We start from the raw sequence: 17,698 nt of genomic DNA, 5'->3' as shown, positions 1-17,698 counted from the left end.
AACCTGCTTTTCATTGGTTTCAAAGTTTCAGAACTTACATACAAGGTAATAAGTTCTGGAGATAAGTGGTACAATGTAGTACTTATCCCTGGAAATGCTGTCATGGGAATACAAATATGTGCGGATCATGTAGAAGTTGTAAACACAAGGCTGTAATTGATAAGTGGAGTTACTTCAAAATAGTTTTCTTCAAAAATTTGTCCTTTAAATATCCAAGGGCCATATTGTTCTGGGTCAAAGAAATATGATGCTTTTAAAATTATTCATCAAGTTTGTAATTAATTAATGTTAGCATTTTCTTCAGAACTCAAAATCATGCAAGAAGAATGTGAAAGTTGGTATCCTGAGTGTGGCTATGTTGAAGTAGGAAAGGTCCTAACAGATACATATTGTTATAGCGTCCTGAAGTTTGGGGCAGTAAATTCATACAGAATTAAAGGTAATGAGAAGCCAAGAGGGAGAACTTAGTAATGTACATAACTCGCAGTGAGGAGTAGACTTTTGCAACAGGAATAAAATGTAGGCACTATTCCGCATTTAGATCAACATGGCTCATAAACATCTGTTTGCTTTATTAGCAAGAAATTCTGAATAACAATTTCTATGTGTTTTCACACTCCAATTTTGAAATTCATAAGATCCAGTCACCTCAGGATTTATAAACATGCTTGTTTGGTATACATATGAGGCTTGCTTTTCACTTGGTTTCCCTAAAGAACATGCAGTACATATGTCCAATTTGTCCTTAGATTCCTTTGGCTTTTCATCTACACATGTGATGAAATTAGTATCAAACTACTATTTTGTTTTATAAGTTCTGAGAACAGCAATATTTTTAGGAGGCCCTTGTAAGGCTTTTGACTGTAAGTTTGAGAAACAATCCAAATTTTTCCTGAAACAATGGTCAGGTGATCTCTCCTATATATTGAAGCTTAAAAAGTATTTTGAGAAATGATACCAACCAAGGCATTAGTATATGAATTATTCTTTTCTGCTTTCCTTTATTTCTATTTCTTTTTCTTTTCCTTTTTTTTTTTATTTTCGAGACAGGGTTTCTCTGAAGCTTTTTGGTTCCTGTCCTGGAACTAGCTCTTCTAGACCAGGCTGGCCTTGAACTCACAGAGATCGGCCTGCCTCTGCCTCCCGAGTGCTAGAATTAAAGGCAAGCACCACCACCGCCCGGCTTCTCCTCTATTTCTTAAGGCTAATACTGTAGAAAGCTCCAGAATATTTGGATCTAGAGAAATTCATCAGTATAACAAACAGTCTTTACCCATGCTATTCTTCTAACAAGTATTACGGACAAAGTAAGTTGAAACTCACCTTCCCTAAATGTTTCTCTGGCTTTGCAAAGCAGGATATATGTACATCTTAGTTTGTAATTGATTATTGAATTAATTCTTAAGAATGATACACAGAATTGTGAGTCTACAAGTTGTAGATCTATATTTATTCACAATTTCTATCAGAGGATTCCATGGTATAGTGGGGAATCAGAGGAATTAGATATTATTTATGAACCACGGGTACAGCACCATCAATTTTCTGTCTCATCTTACACTGGTTAGATTTCAGCAAGGAAGGGCATGGAATCTCCATGGGTTCAGTAACTCCATTGACAACGGCATTATCTCTCCTTTCATGACAGTAAGTGCACGGTAGGAAACGTATGTTCAAATCGATGCCCAGAGTTAAAATCAACTGACAGTATAACTTGATAATGCTGAAGTAGAATCAAACCAAAATATGGTTTTAGAAAAAGTGAACAATCTGTCTGATTTTTTTGCTTTGATGGCTGGCCAGATAGTTAAGAAATCAATAAGTCAAATTACATGAGGACCTAAACAAATGAGAGATGACAGACTATTATCATTTTATTCGACTTAACGACTTTCTCCCTCTCGCACTGCAGAATTTCTGAGTAACTGCAAAAGTTAAGAAATGCCAGTTTGATATTGGCAGCTTCTATTAAGTCTATAAAACTTCTATTAGAATTCTGTCAGTCAGTGTTCTATCACTCTGTAGGGCTGGCAAGTATCGTTTTAATTAAGGATCTGGAGATGAGAGTAGAAAAGATTAGTGAATTTATTATTATGATAATCATTGTCATATTATAGCTCTTGGCAGTTGGCAATTGTCACAGTAATAATTTGTAGCTATTGCTGTGCTAATTTGTTGCAGGAGAAAAGAAAGAACATCAAGCTCATACCAATATAATTTTATGATGGGAAAAGAGTACACAGCAATTCAGCAGACATCAAGTCATTTATTATGACTAAAGAACTTAGGACCCAATGTACAGCTGAAAAGAACACAAGAAGGGCAGAAGCTATGGAATCTAGTTAGGAACACAATGATTAGTGGATTGCTGAGGATGCTAGGGATTTAGTACGGGGATCAAATATGACCTAGGCTAAGATTCACAATTGTGAACTGGATTCCATACCCAATGACACCAAAGCTGCCAAACCTGGGAGAAAGCCCAGTCTTTCCTGGTATAGGCTTCACAGGTATAGGACATTTCACAACTTTCAACTCCCATGGGTTGCTGTAGATGCAGGCAGGAGACCATAGCTGCCACAGGTGGTGTGCATGACCCTTAAAAAAAGACTGGGAATAGGTTGAGGAAGACAACACCCCAATGCTACTACGCCTTAGTTCTCTCTTGAATATCACAAATCTTCCTACTGGAAGAAAAAAGTATATTGTAATTTTAGACAAAGGAATTTAAAAAAAACTCAATCAACAAATTAATTCTAGATGTTAAGTTCAAGCACAGAAGAAAAACATGAAAAAATCAAGATAATATGAAGAATGGATAAGTAAAATGTGGTACATTTACACAATGGAGTAATACACAGCAGAAAAAAATAATGACACCTTGAATTTTACAGGCAAATGGATGGAGCTAGAAAATATTGTTGAAATAGGAGCGGCGGGGCTGCGTCCCCAACACCCCGGCTGCTTGGCTAGCTCATGCCAGAAATAACAACACGCAAATTGTATTCATTTAAGAACTGCTTGGCCCATGAACTCTAGCCCTTACAGGCTAATTCTCGCACCTGGACTAGCCCATTTCTAATAATGTGTGTAAGCACCCCAAGGTGCGCTTACCGGGAAGATTCTAGCCTCTGTCCATGCTGGTGTCTCTGCTCCAGAGAGCTGTGGTGTCTCTCTCCGAGCAGAGCAGAGTCTGACCTCACTTCCTCTTCCGCCCAGCATCCTATTCTGTTTTCTCCTCCCATCTATGCTTTAACCTATGAGGGCCAGCCAAGCAGTTTCTTTTATTGCTCAGCCAATGAAATCAACAGATTGATATGACACTCCCACATCAAAATATCATTTTGAGTGATGAAACCCAGACTCAGAAAAACAATTATCACATGCACTTACTCATAAGTGGTTTTTAAACACAAAGCAAAGAAAATCAGCCCACAAATCACAATCCCTGAGAACATAAACAACAATGAGGACCCCAAGAGAGACATACATAGATCTAATCTATATGGAAATTAGAAAAAGACAAGATCTCCTGAGTAATGTTGACCTTGGGAGAGGGTTGAAGGGGTGGGGAGAGGCAGGAAGGGTAGCAGAGAAAAATGAAGAGCTCAACAAAAATCAGTAAAAATATGTCTATCCCCAAATTGCAATTTCATAGTAATATCTTTGAATGAGAACAATATCAGTAGGTGTCCAGTGAAAGATATTAAAAGAATAATTACAACCATGTTTAAATAACCCAAAGAAGACATAGATTAACATCAAATGAACAAAAAAGCAAGATGAATGGAAGAAAGTTAACCAAGATGTGAAAATAAATTTCAATAAGAAAATAGGATTTCTGAAGTAAAATCAAACTGAAACTATTCTGTAAATGAAAAATCTCAAAAATGCACACTAAAAGCTAGGTGGAAAGCATCATCAATATAATGGATGATTGGGAAAACCCTATTGTGTCTTGACAACAATTTCAAGGATTGAATCATTCAGTAAAGGTCAATAAATTTAAAATCATTGGAACAGAAGAAATGACTAGGAAACCTTGAAACACCAGATCATTTCTTTATGAGCACTGAAAAAAATACCAGACCAAAGAACTTAGAAAATATTTTCAAACAATTTCTAGAAGAAAATAAGCCAAATCTAGGGAAAAGAATGCCCTGCCACATGCAAAAATCTTGTAGAATATCAACTACAGAAGATAAGCAAGGAAGTTTGACATGAAATATTATATATTGAACACTGAAAACATGTAGGAAACATTATTGAAATCTACTAATGAGAAGGGTCATGTAGCTTATAAACGCAAACCCATGAAAGAAATAAAATCATCTAAAGATATATTCCATGAAAAGATATATTCCAAGCTCTGTAGGACACCTTACAGTCCAAGCTATTACTTTAAGCAAAATGTTATGTATTAACAGTAAGTGATAAATCACATTTTTCATGATAAAATAGGCTGAAAAAAAATATGATACTAGATACCAGAAGGAATATTTCAATATGAAGAGAAGGGGAAACAATAAAAAGTTGCCACAGAGATAAATGAGCAATCAAAATAGGTCTCAAAAATACTAAATCCATAAAGTGAAAGGAATTAAGGCACAAGTTTAAATAATAACTCTGAATATTAATAATCACAATTTCCCAAGAAAATGAGACAAACTCGTAGATTGAATTGAAAAATAATATCCATTACTGGGCTTCATTCAGAAAATAACACCTCTTCACCAAAGGTAAACATCACCTTGATGTGGGATTCCCCTCTGTATGCTGTGAATACCATTGGTGAATAAAACAATCTGCCTTGGCCCATAGTAAGACAGAATTTAGTTAGATGGGGAAACTAATCGGAAGTCTGGGAGGAAGCAGGCAGAGTTTAGGAGAAGCCATGGAGCCACTGCTGGAGACAGACGCACTGAAACTTTGCTGGTAGGCCATAACCTTGTGGTAATGCACAGATTAATGGAGATAGGTTAAATTAAGATGTAAGAGTAAGAAAATAAGAAGCTAGAGCTAATGGGCCAAGCAGTGATTTAAATAATATGGTTTCTGTGTGATCATTTAGGGGCTGAGCAGCCAGAAACAAAATAGTGGCCTTCTTACAATACCATCTCAGGGCAAAGGATGGAAAAACTCATTCCTGAGATAAATAAATAAGAGTTTATTGGCGGAGTTTAGATCCCAGTGATTGCTCTCAATAATGAGGTCCTGTGTAATCAGAACTCCTGAGCTTTCTGAACAGAATCATATTGAAATAAGGAGCGGCGGTGGGGCTGCGTCCCCAGCACCCTGGCCGCCTGCTAGCTTATGCCCGAAGTAACAACACACAAACTGTATTCATTTAAAGACTGCGTGGCCCATTTCTATCTAGCCTCTTCTAGGCTAATTCTCGCACCTGGATTAGCCCATTTCTAATCATCTGTGTAAGCACCCCAAGGTGCGCTTACCGGGAAGATTCTAACCAATGTCCATCTTGGGTCGGAGCTTCATCGCATGTGCCTCAGAGAGCAGAGCTATCGGGAGAGTGGAGCATGGCGTCTCTGCTCCAGAGAGCAGCTATGGAGTCTGTCTGAGGAGTCTTACCTCACTTCCTCTTCCTCCTATTTACTCCTCCCACCTATCTTTTAACCTATCAGGGCAAGCAGTTTCTTTATTTAATTAACCAATGAAATCAACAGATTGATATATGACACTCCCACATCAGACTCACACCTGGAATTTCAATATACATTTACTAAGTTTGAAAGTATAGGTGGCCAAATGCACAGTGGAGGGGGAATATGTAAAAAGGCATTAAACACATGCAATTAAATATTTTCTGTCATAAAAAAGAAATTCTAACATGTTCTACAATATTGATGAATATCAAGGACATTACTCATTGAAATAAATCAGTCAAAAAAGAAGAACATATATGATCCCACTTATAAGATGTATCGGAGACCAAGACTAGAACGGCACTGCCAGGAGTTGGAGGAGAAAGGCATGTTTAATGAATAGACTCTCCGTTCTTCATGATGAAATGTTAGAAGACGAATTATGTTGAGTTTAGCACAATGCAAGTGCAGTTAACATCACTGAACTGTATGGTTAAAATGGCCCAGGTGATAAGTTTTAGTTATTGCATATTTTATCACAATAAAAAAGTTGCAAACAGAAAAAAAAGAACAAGCTTAAATCAAGATCAGATAAGCAATTTAAACAGACCTTTAAGGCCTAGTGATATAGATGCAGTGAAATTGTCTTGCAACCAAAATATGTCTAAGTCCAGATGGCTTTACTTCAGAATTCTGACAGATTCTCGAAGGAGTATTGATATCAACACTCCTGAAAGTATTTTTTAAGACAGAAATTGAAGAAATATCAATAATTCTATTTTTAATTTTATAGTTATCCTGATAAGTAAACCAAATAAAGACCCAACAAAGAGAGAGAATTGCACAATGATTTCCCTTATGAAAACAGATGCAAAATTTTTCAATAAATTACCTTCAAACTGAATCCAAGAACACATCAAAAGGTCATCCACAGTGACTGAATAATCTCCATCTAAGAGACATAGGGATGGTTCAACATACATAAACTGATGAGTGTTATCAACCATAGAAACAGTCTGAAAGAAAAAAAGGTACATGATCATCTCATTAGATGCAGAAAAACACTTTGACAAAATTTAACAATTCTTCCTGATTAAAGTCCTGAACAGACTGTGTTCAGTGAAATTCCACCAAATAATCAAGACAACTTCCATTAAGGGCACAGACTACATCAACCCCAATGCTGAGAAACTCAAAGCATTTCTGCTAAATTGAGGAATAAGACAAGGTCATCCAGACCAGCCATATCTATTCAATATACTTGGAACCTTACCTAGAGCAATAAAGCAAATGAAGGAGATCAAATGGATGTGCATAATAAGGGGATGTTTCAAAGTATCTTCATTTGCAGATAATATAAATTTATACAAAGTGACCCATAAATTAAACCAGAAAATGCCTATAGCTGATAAACACTTTCAGTAAAATAGCAGGATACAAAAATATTATGCAAAGGATCAATTGCCCTCCTATAAATAGATGACAGATGAACGGGGAAAGAAATTGGTAAAACAATACCTTTCCTAATGGCCTTGAAACACAAAATATCTGGGGGTAACTTTAAGTAAGCAAGTAAAAGACTTATATAATAAAAAAGCATGCACACATACAAACATTAAGACATTGAAGATACTGAAAAAAAGTTATCAAAAGGTGGAAAGACTGCATATTGCTCATGAATGTTCATTGGTGCTCTGTTCACAAAAGCCAGAAATTAGAAACAGATTAGAGGTCCAACAGTGGATGAATGGATAAAGAAAATGGGATAAATTTGCACAATGGAGCACTATACAACAATTGAAAGATAATGAAAATATGAAATTTGCTGGTAGATAGATGGCATTAAAAATGTTCTGAGTAAAGCCAAATATGCTATGTATTTGCTTATATGTGGACATTAGCTGTTTTGTTTTTTATAAGCAATCTGTATAACCACAGAGGTTAGGTGCAGAGAAAGGGGATAGAGGGGCAGGACAGATCACCCTAGGAAGAGGAAATAAAACATATATTTACAAATTGACAAGAAGCGAGGACTGGAATGAGAGGATTAAAGTAGGAAAAGTGATAGAAGAGGAGGGAAAGGGGGAAAATACAGGGATGGACAGCTAAAACTCAGTGCTATCTGAAAGTTTTTATGGAAACCCAATATAGTATAAGTTTCAAAACAAATATGAAGTCAGTCTAAATTAAATCACCAAATGATGAGGGAACATATAACCCCACTCTGGCATCTTTTTTTTTTTTTTCACTAACTGGAACTTCTAATATCTGCAATGGGTTGCATATAATCAATGAGTTGACCAAATAGGTCACAGGAACCCCCAAACAACCCAGGTTACACCCAAGGCTATTGCATGCTCTCCACAAACTGACTATTAAGCATTATTGCAGAAGGCAATACCGACATAACTCATCAAACATAGAGAAATTGAGCTGGTGCCCACCTACACTTTACACCCCTACTGAGTAAGGACCATAGTACTGCAAAGTACTCTTAAGACTACTAGAGGAGAAAGGTAAACACCAGTCGAGATACAAACCTTTTGGTCTATAATGAAGATGTGTCTGTAATATAGGCTAGCTCCATAGTTGTACAAAGTTTGTAGGACTAATCATCAAAAATTTGACTGGATTTTGTTCTATTCCATGAGATGTAAAGCATCTCTGACAATCCTATGCTGGCCAAGAACTTCAGGATAGATAGGCAAGAGTCTTAGTGGACAACAAAATACTACTGTTCTGCTAAAGGATTGCAAGAATAAAATGACTCCTAATGGTATTTTCCTATGTACATAGATTAGTGCCTTGTTCCGACATCATCAGAGAAACTTCCTCCTGCAGTAGAAAGGGAGGAATACAGAGACCCACAGTCAGATAATGTGCAGAGAATGAAAAACTCAGTCCTGAATGAGATGTTTCCGTTAACACCTCTTCGCGGGTATACAGGGAACACTGAAAAAGAGGAAGCAGAAAGATTGTTAGAGCCAGTGTTTTCTTTAACTGATCTATGTTATAAAAAACAAGTTTTAAAATATAAATCTGTAGATGAAAACAGAAGAGCATATCAAAATGCTGGATTCCCCTTCCCATGAATCAGGGTAGCTCTATGCACATCTGCTTACAGGCTCAGACACATAAGAAGGAAGACACAATCGTAGACTAAAAATGCCTGAGAATATATAGACACACACACACACAAGGGTTTGTATTTGCCATATCTTTTTCACCATATACATTTATAAGATGCTATTTTACTTTCCATGCATCTGAAAATTCTCTCCAAATAAATGTGTTAACAGAAGCTTCTTTTTGCCAAACTCTTTCCCGGAAGTCTATAATTAATATCACAAACAAGACATAATTGGACAGCTTAAGAACAGAGACCTTTTGTGATGTGGAAGTAATTAACAAGAAATTCTCTTCCTTGCTCATATAAAATTACCAGGGAACGATTTGATTCAAATGCAGAATTATGTGATTATACATAAAATGTGTTTTTCCAAAGAAGGTCTAAGTTACCCTCCAATAATACAGGGAATCAGTTTCTGACTGAGCAAGACTCCATTGCTTATATTGCTCATATTATACAGCAAAAGCTTCTTTGACCTGCGGTCAACTTCCCACAAGCTGATGTAGGTGTCATTCTTGTCTCCATATTTTCACTATAGAGAGAACTTGAGCGCAGTTTCCTTGGCTTTGCTGTGAACGCTGAGGCTGACACTCCACCCCCACATGAAGCAAGCTTTTTTCTGAAAGCTTCTAATGTGAAGCTTTTCAGGGCTAAGGCTGTGATCTTTTTACTACTTTTCAAAAAAAAAAACCTTTGAAAATGCCTTTATAAAATCGTTTTATGTCATATGAAAGATATTTATTCCAATTTGAAAGTGTTCCCACTTACTTTCATGTGTATTTATTCTAAATATGAAAGTACTGTTCATGATCAAAGAAAGGGTGGGTTAGTGCTAAATATTATACAGCATTGTAGATTTGTACATTGTGGTCACTTTCACAGCTGAAAGGGGAAACTTGTACATAGGTGTCTCCTTTGTGCAATTAATAATATTTACTATTACAATGGCCATTACTGTGGTCATTTAGTCTAATAATGATAATTAAACATAAATATTGATTAGCTTCACAGTTACACAGAAGAAACTACAAAGTGATAGACATCTACAAAGGTTATTAATATTTCCATAATTATGTGTTAGTGTTTGTCTGCAAACACTTCATAAAGTAGATTTTATACAAATTAAATAAAAGTTACCACTTCTTAAAATAAATAATTAAATTTAATAAATTATAAATTATTTAAACTCTTTCATTTTATAGAACTAACCTGTTGTTTTTCCCATTCTTATCATCGTTGGCAGCAATAATAGAAGGGGAGCTTATGGATATTACTGGGAACCTTTAGACAGCTTAATGATAGTCAGTGGGTATTTTGATACATTAAAATTAGCTTTCATATTTATTGTCCTTGATAACCACATTTTTCCACTTGTAGTATTCTATACATTTAAGGGGGAAATACTATTAAACAACAAAAAAGCCATTTTCTCCCCAAGTATTTAATTTAGCAATATTACAAACAAAAGCTAAGCTCTTCGGTTCTGTGTTTCAGCTTATCAAAGAAGGTTCTGAGGCAACAGCTCTTTTGAGCATGGGAAGGGCTGTAGAGAGCTATACCATATATGTCTTGTTTGCAAGCAAGATAAATGAAGAATTCAGCTGTATTAAGATCCATGTTCCCATAATGTAATTAAAATTCCGAGAGTCAGCACTAAGACTGAGAAACCAGATTTGGAAATTACATAAAATTGAGTTACCCCAGAATGAAGGAAGAAATGATAGCACGACGCTATAATTCATACCTTGTTTTTGAAATCTGATTTTCACCCTCATCTCGAGATGATCTAGAGTCTAGCTGAAGAGGCCTTCACTTTGATGATATTAAGATGGAACAAAAATAGTACCTGGGAAATGTTCAGTTTCTCATCGAGTCATCACTGTACGAGGAGGCCTGGAAAGGTAGACTTCTGATAGAGGTAGGTAAAGCAAGTAAGCATCATGGTAGGTATACAGTTCCTGTACACTAAGTACTGCATGTTCTCATGCTATTAGCCTAGTGCCTGCTCTGATTACTCAAACTACACAACATTCCTTACAATTAATGGTATGCACAGACACCAGGAATAACGATGCACACACAAAACCCCAGCACTTCAAAAGTTGAGGCAGGACAATAAGGAGTTGAGCTGAACTCAGCTACACAACACGTTCAAGACAATTTCCAGCTGCTCACCATGGGGGTGCTAGTCTGTCCAGGATCATATTTTCTGACTTAGGATAAATGTAGATATTTTGAAAGATAGAGCTTAGATGCATGATTCCTTCTTTAAGTGAGTATTTTCATGTTTAATCCCTTTGCAGTGAAATCCAGCACTGAAAAATGTCTTCTGTTTATGTATAGCTTTGGATTTGTTCTTTTTCTATGAAATTTGTATTTTGAAAGGTATCATCAATCAAAGTTTTGAAATCAACTCAGGCTTTCTTTTAAATCAATAAATGAATAACTAAGAATGAAAATAAAATAAAAATAAAATTCATCCCTGTTGTGATTTGGGAGGGCAGGTAAATTTAAAATAAACAATGGGAAGTCTGGTCTTGTTATTACTAAAATCAGTTAACATAACTCCATTACAGATGATCTGTGGTGGTCGGGTTTGATTGTATGCACCTGTGGTCTTGGTTGCCAAGCCAGAGGCAGGAGAATGGTTGGAGTTCAGGATTACAAACCACACCTGATAACAACAAACCAAGGATCTCTGCTGTGATTTGGCTTAATAGCATGTGGTGGCCAGCTACTGGGGCTGTTTCTGAGGTTACAAAGGGTTAAATTAAGCCTTCAGAAGGTATCCAATGGATTTTATGGTTTGCCTAATTAAATCTGGTGATTTTCTATTGTATACCCTAGTGTTACTTTCCTTTTCTCCTCCCTCTTGTCTTCTATCCTGTTCTAATTTGGTTTGGGATTTACAAAAACAAACAAATAACAAAATCTGTCTTATGAAGTAGCAAGTTTCCATGTGGAATTTTCATACATATTTTCCTTTGGGTTTCTGGCTTTTCCCCACCCCCCCCTTTCATTAGTGTACAACATTCTCCCAGTTTACTTGTTCCAATCTATTCTGTCTTTCCCGTATTTTATGTTATATTCTTTCCTGGGGACCGTACCCAGGGCAAGAACTCTAAGACTGATCCACACACTTAGGCCATACAGAGATATGGGAAAAAATTTCAGAAAAAAAGAAGTTATGTGTTTTTTTGTAATTGCCCGGTAAGCAACACAAATCCAAATCAATGCTTGAGATACAGTATGAAGAATTAAAACAAACTGAGAGAAAAAAAACTGCCTCTTTTTGCATGGAAATTGCTTTATGTTTATATGTCTTGCACATTTATTTGAGTTACCATTTTAAAATGTGTGGAGATTTATACTACCAAGGTAGAAGAAATCTTTAATCCTGTGAATAAACTGTTTTCATTTTTAACCCAAACATTTTATACTACTTAATGACTTCTGAGTTGCTTTAGTTTACAAACACTCAGTCATCAATGATGGGAAATGTACACATTGCATTGTTAAATAAGGTAAAATTTCATTTAAAACCAATAATTATAAAGAAACCCCCTGGCAGAAATTCAAATTAATCCATAGTTAATACTTCTTTAAATTTCAAAAGGCTACAAAATTTTAATATGAAAAAGATAAAACTGTTCAATAAGTGAGACACAACATTGCCTTGTTTACTGCTCAACCTTGAATTATTATTGCTGTTGCACAATTGTCTCTTAATCTTGAATACATATTTGAAATACTTCATTATTTGATCAAATGTATTATCTTCTAGTATATTGAAACATTTTTCCAAGTTTTTATAATACAGGTTCATTCTGTACATACATAGTAAAGGAGGCTTCACGTCTTTCAAATGTACCTTTTGAAAATACCATATCTAATTGGAGACATTCAAATAGCATCTTCCTGAATATTCAAAAGCAAGAAAATAGTTCTTGTCTTTATCCAGGATTAAGTTGTACAGCACAGGGAAGACATTCTAAGTGTCTGCTCTAAATGCAGAAGTCAGTTCTTGCTGTTAGATAGGATCCATAGCATCTCCTATAGTGGTATATAATGCGGGCAGGATAAGAATAGACGTTGTTCTTGCTTCACATAAATTAGAGCAATAAATAAGAACCAGCCTGGCCCCATGGGAACTCTGCTTGCAGAGGTGACATTCTCTTCCATTGTGGTTTTGGTAGGTGTCTTGCACTTCTTCATTGTATAAAAGCTGGCGTAACTGGCAGGTGGTGGAATCACTAAGAGATATGAGTTTACTGAGAGTGATCACTTTAAGGTGAATGGGGATACAGATACTGACCTGGTTTTTGTTGTTGTTTGTTTGTTTTGTTGAACTTGACTTGATCAGTTAGCCACATAACACACTTTGTAATTTCCTGCCTCAGTTTTGGGCCAGAAGCAATAGGACAAAAACAATTGACTTCCCTTGGGAGACCTTACCCTTTGGGAGGAATGGATTGAGTTTTGGCTGGAGAAAGGAGGTGGAAACAGGAGTAAGGGTGGAGGGGATAACTGTGGATGAAATGTAAAATGATATTAAAAATGTAATTAAATAAAAAATACCAAAATTTCTGAGAATATGTTAGTAATGGACTAAAAAAAAATAAATATTTATATACAAAAATATATGCTGGAAGGAATTTGTTTATCTGTAACATATATTAGTGTACTATTCCTGTGTAGTTGAGATACTGATGCAAAGGTATTCTTTTCTTATACTTACTAAAAATTTAATAAATCTTATTATTTTGCAACATAAAAAAAACCCAAAAAAACAATCAAGCAAACAAAAACTTAGCTTCAAAAATTTTGACCCAAAATAATACTTTTATCTCAAGTTGATTCATCTCAGGAATTCACTTCACTAACAGAAGCTGTCTCAAACATGTGTCATCGTTATAATAGGGCAAATTGTATTCTGAAATTTATATATATATATGAATCCTAGCAAAATAAGCTTCTATGCTTTCTCTAATCTGAAGTGATATTATGCTATAGTATATATTGTTCTTAGAGAATAAAAGAGAATAAGCATATACTTTATTTTATAAAAATACAGATAAGATTGTTGTATATATGAGTAATTAAAACATGCTCTGGCTTTCAGGTCTTTAAAACCTCCATGAAGACACTTTGCCCAGATCATGTTGGTACACATTAACAGAATCTCTGGGAGAATACTGCTTGGCTTCATTGCTTTGTTCTCTCTCACGTATGAGAGACTTCACAGGAGTCCCAGCCTGGAGCCAGGTATGGTTTGCAAACCTGCCGTCAGAAGCACAGTATGGTAGTGTTCATATCACACCTGGGACAGATGGTCAATGGGATAAGAGCATTGCTAGAATGTTGTTTTATTTTAAAAGATATATTGAGCTCTCTGTTTATAGTTAACCTGAAAAACTGCATGTGATGTTCCCAAGTCCTGTTTATAAATCCCAGAGCTTCTGTGAGTATTAGAATATACTTAGACAAAGTTATGAAACATTTGTTTGTTATTATCCCTGATTGAAAAAGTATATAGGGACACGAAGTGACTTCATTTTTATTTTGCAATTTTGATTATGCTAATATATCTATCAACTCACAGTAATATATAGATGATATGTTATCTTCATTTTTATACCTTAATGCAATTATAATACTCATACCCACTTAGAGAAAACTCACAGTAGTGCTGATTAGTAACATTCTACTTTATATACAGTTCTGTGTACTTTGTGTTGGACACAACTCTATTCATACTAAACATGATGAGGAAAAAAATCACACATAATAAAAAAAGAGTTTTGCTTGGGGAAATATTTTCTATATAGTTATATAAGGGGCTTATTGATTTAGTCCAAGCCTGGACTACTATATTTGCAGAGAATGTTTTCGGAAAAAATTTTCCTATCTCATTATTTGTGATATCATGCTCTTCTTCTACAGCACATTTATATTCATAACGTGAACCATCCTACATGCTTCCATATCTATTCTTTGGTGCCTGTCCCTCTTTATTGCTTGCTTAATGAAATCATCCCAGAAGCAAGCCTAGCTGACTAAGTCAACAAAGGTTCACCATGAAAATGACTTGCAAATTCAATCTGTAGCCATGCCTGCAAGCCAGATGAATCTAATCATGCGTGCATCTGTGTTGGCAAAAGGTGGGAGTGCCTGTGGACTCATAGAATTAATTGCGCAAAGAAGCCTGAAAATATTATACAATTCACTATAGAAGACAAGCAGGGCTAAAGATTAGGGTTTGTACAAAGAAAGTATTTCAATAGATTGTATAGATTTAGTTAAATTTATTTGGGTAAGCATCTTCTGTGTAGAATAAGGTATAAAATATATAGAATTATACAGAATAAGCAATAAAGGTTCTATTCCTAAGCCTACTCTTAGAAACCAATGCTTAGAGACCTAATTTGGTCACATAAAAGTGAGTCCCCAGAATAAAATAATGATACAAAGATTAAGAGATTTTGGTTCCATTTTTAGTGCTTAATACAGAAGAGTGACAGGAACACATGCTCATAGGACACAGGAGAACTGTAATACCTCTGGCCAAGAGCTCTTCCTAAGGGTTGATGAAAATTGCTGGTAAGCACTGTAGAGAATAAAGGTGTTACAGGAGGAAATTATAATCACTAAATTTAAAGTCATTTCTGTGATGTGCTATAAAATTATGTACAATTCAGTTCAGTTTCACCCAGTTGACCTTTAATTGAGGAATATGAAAATCACTTCCGATAGCATGCTTTTGTAATCTTCCGTACATGGAATATGGGAAAGAAGCACAAAGAGACATCTTTAATGCCCATTTATCTGAGATGCAATTATTGGAAAAGATTAGAGTCAGAAGATATTTAAAATCATTTCATATGACTCTCATGTTGTCTCAGATTCAAAGAACTAAATATTAAAGTCTCCAAACAAGGGTTTTATCACAGATAACAAGAATACTTTGGAAATAAAAATATAAATTACGGGACATAGAGAGGAGTTGTGAGAAGCATATGGGCTAATTTGGGCATGAAAACACACTTTAAAGAAGTAGTACAAACCCATGATTGTAACAAATCATTATTTATATTAGAAACGTCAAAATTTACACTGAAAAATTTTTCATAAAGACATTGTCACACCTGAACAATAAATTTGCCACATTATAAAAACATCTTTGTAAGGTTAAAAATATTTTGTTGTATCCAGGTGCTGGTGGTGCATGCCTTTAATCCCAGCACTTGAGAGGTAGAGGCAGGCAGATCTTTGTGGGTTCGAGGCCAGCCTGGTCTACAAGAGCTAGTTACAGGACAGGCTCCAAACTAAAGAGAAACCTTCCCACAGCAACACACCTTCTTTTTCCCTCTAACAAGGCCATGCCTCCTAATCCTTTCAAACAGTTCTAGTCACCGGTGACTAAGCATTTGAGTATATAGTTCATGAGGGCCATTCTTGTTCAAACCAGCATAAGGCCTGAGGATGGTGCAGCTAGTGGTATATCAGTTTTCAGCTCTTTGAGGAACCTCCACGCTGATCTTCGTAGAGACGGTAACATCTGCCTTTCTACCGACACTATCCAACACGTGCTGTCATTTGTTTTAATGATCTTGGCCATTCTCCTGGGGTAAAAGGTCATCTCAAGGTAGTTTGATTTCCCTTGACGTCTCAGGATGTTTAACATTTCTAAGTGTTTCTCAACCATTTATCTTTCATTACCAGGCCTCCCTAGCCTTATTACCTCTGAAAAGGTGAGTGTGCTAACGGCCTCATTCCAAACACTTACAGTGCAGGACAATCAGACAAGATAGGGAGCCAAATCAAAGCAGGAACTCGGTTTATTACTGTGAGCATCAGCTTGTATAGGTAAAGCAACTTTGTGTGATGTGGGGGTACTTCCAGCCAATGAGAGACAGACAAGCCCTCGCTCTAGCTGGAGGGGCATCTACCTAGATTTTGCTGTCTCATCCTCAATTGGTAGCTTTGACTATCCTTCAAACTCGAGCCAGGCTTTTCTCTGTCGTACAAGCCTCAAGGTACAGACCCTGAGATAATGTTAGTCCAACATTTCATCTTTTAAGAATTTTCAGTTTACTTTAATTCTGTGCTTCATTTTTATATTGGGTTATTCCTTTTGCTAAGTTTTTGTTGCTGTTATTTGTTTTTTAGTACTTTTATATATTCTAGATAGTGGCACTAAATTATATGTATAATTTTGAATGAATTTTCTCTTATTTGGTAGTTTACCATTGTTCAATCAATACTCTTTTTTCAGAGCCTTTTAAGATTTCTGATATTTCATTTTTTGGTTATTGTCTTCAATGTCTTCCCCTTAGTGATACTTCCTAATGGTCCATTCCTATGTCAATGAATTCAATACTATTCCACATTTTCTCTTCTTTCAGACTCAAGGTGTCTGATTTATGTTGATGTTCTTAATAACCATGTACTTGAGTTTGATGCATGATAATGGATATTGATCTATATTTATTCTTCTATATGCAACTATCCAATTTAATCACCATCACTGTTTCCTTACATCTGCATGTATTCAATATTATTGGAAAATTTCATAAGTGTATAAGAATCTTGAAAAGGTTTACCAGGTATACACTCTGTGACCTTTATTTATGGCTAGAAACCAATTATGAGTGAGTACATCCCATGTTCATCGCTCAGGATAGTGTTTTCTATTTCCATCCATTTGCATGCAAATTTCAAGAAGTCATTGTTTTTTACCGCAGCATAGTACTCTAATGTGTATATATTCCACACTTTCTTCATCCATTCTTCCATTGAAGGACATCTAGGTTGTTTCCAGGTTCTGGCTATTACAAATAATACTGCTATGAACATAGTTGAACAAATGCTTTTATCATATGATAGGGCATCTCTTGGGTATATTCCCAAGAGTGGTATTGCTGGGTCCAGGGGTAGGTTGATCCCGAATTTCCTGAGAAACCGA

The sequence above is a fragment of the Alexandromys fortis genome, unplaced genomic scaffold (genome assembly GCF_014885135.2).
Source record: "Alexandromys fortis isolate MF-2015 unplaced genomic scaffold, M_Fortis_MF-2015_v1.1 scaffold_53, whole genome shotgun sequence".
In the NCBI taxonomy this organism is placed as follows: Eukaryota; Metazoa; Chordata; class Mammalia; order Rodentia; family Cricetidae; genus Alexandromys; species Alexandromys fortis.
The sequence above is the reverse complement of the archived record's forward strand: the minus strand, read 5'-3'. Positions refer to the sequence as shown.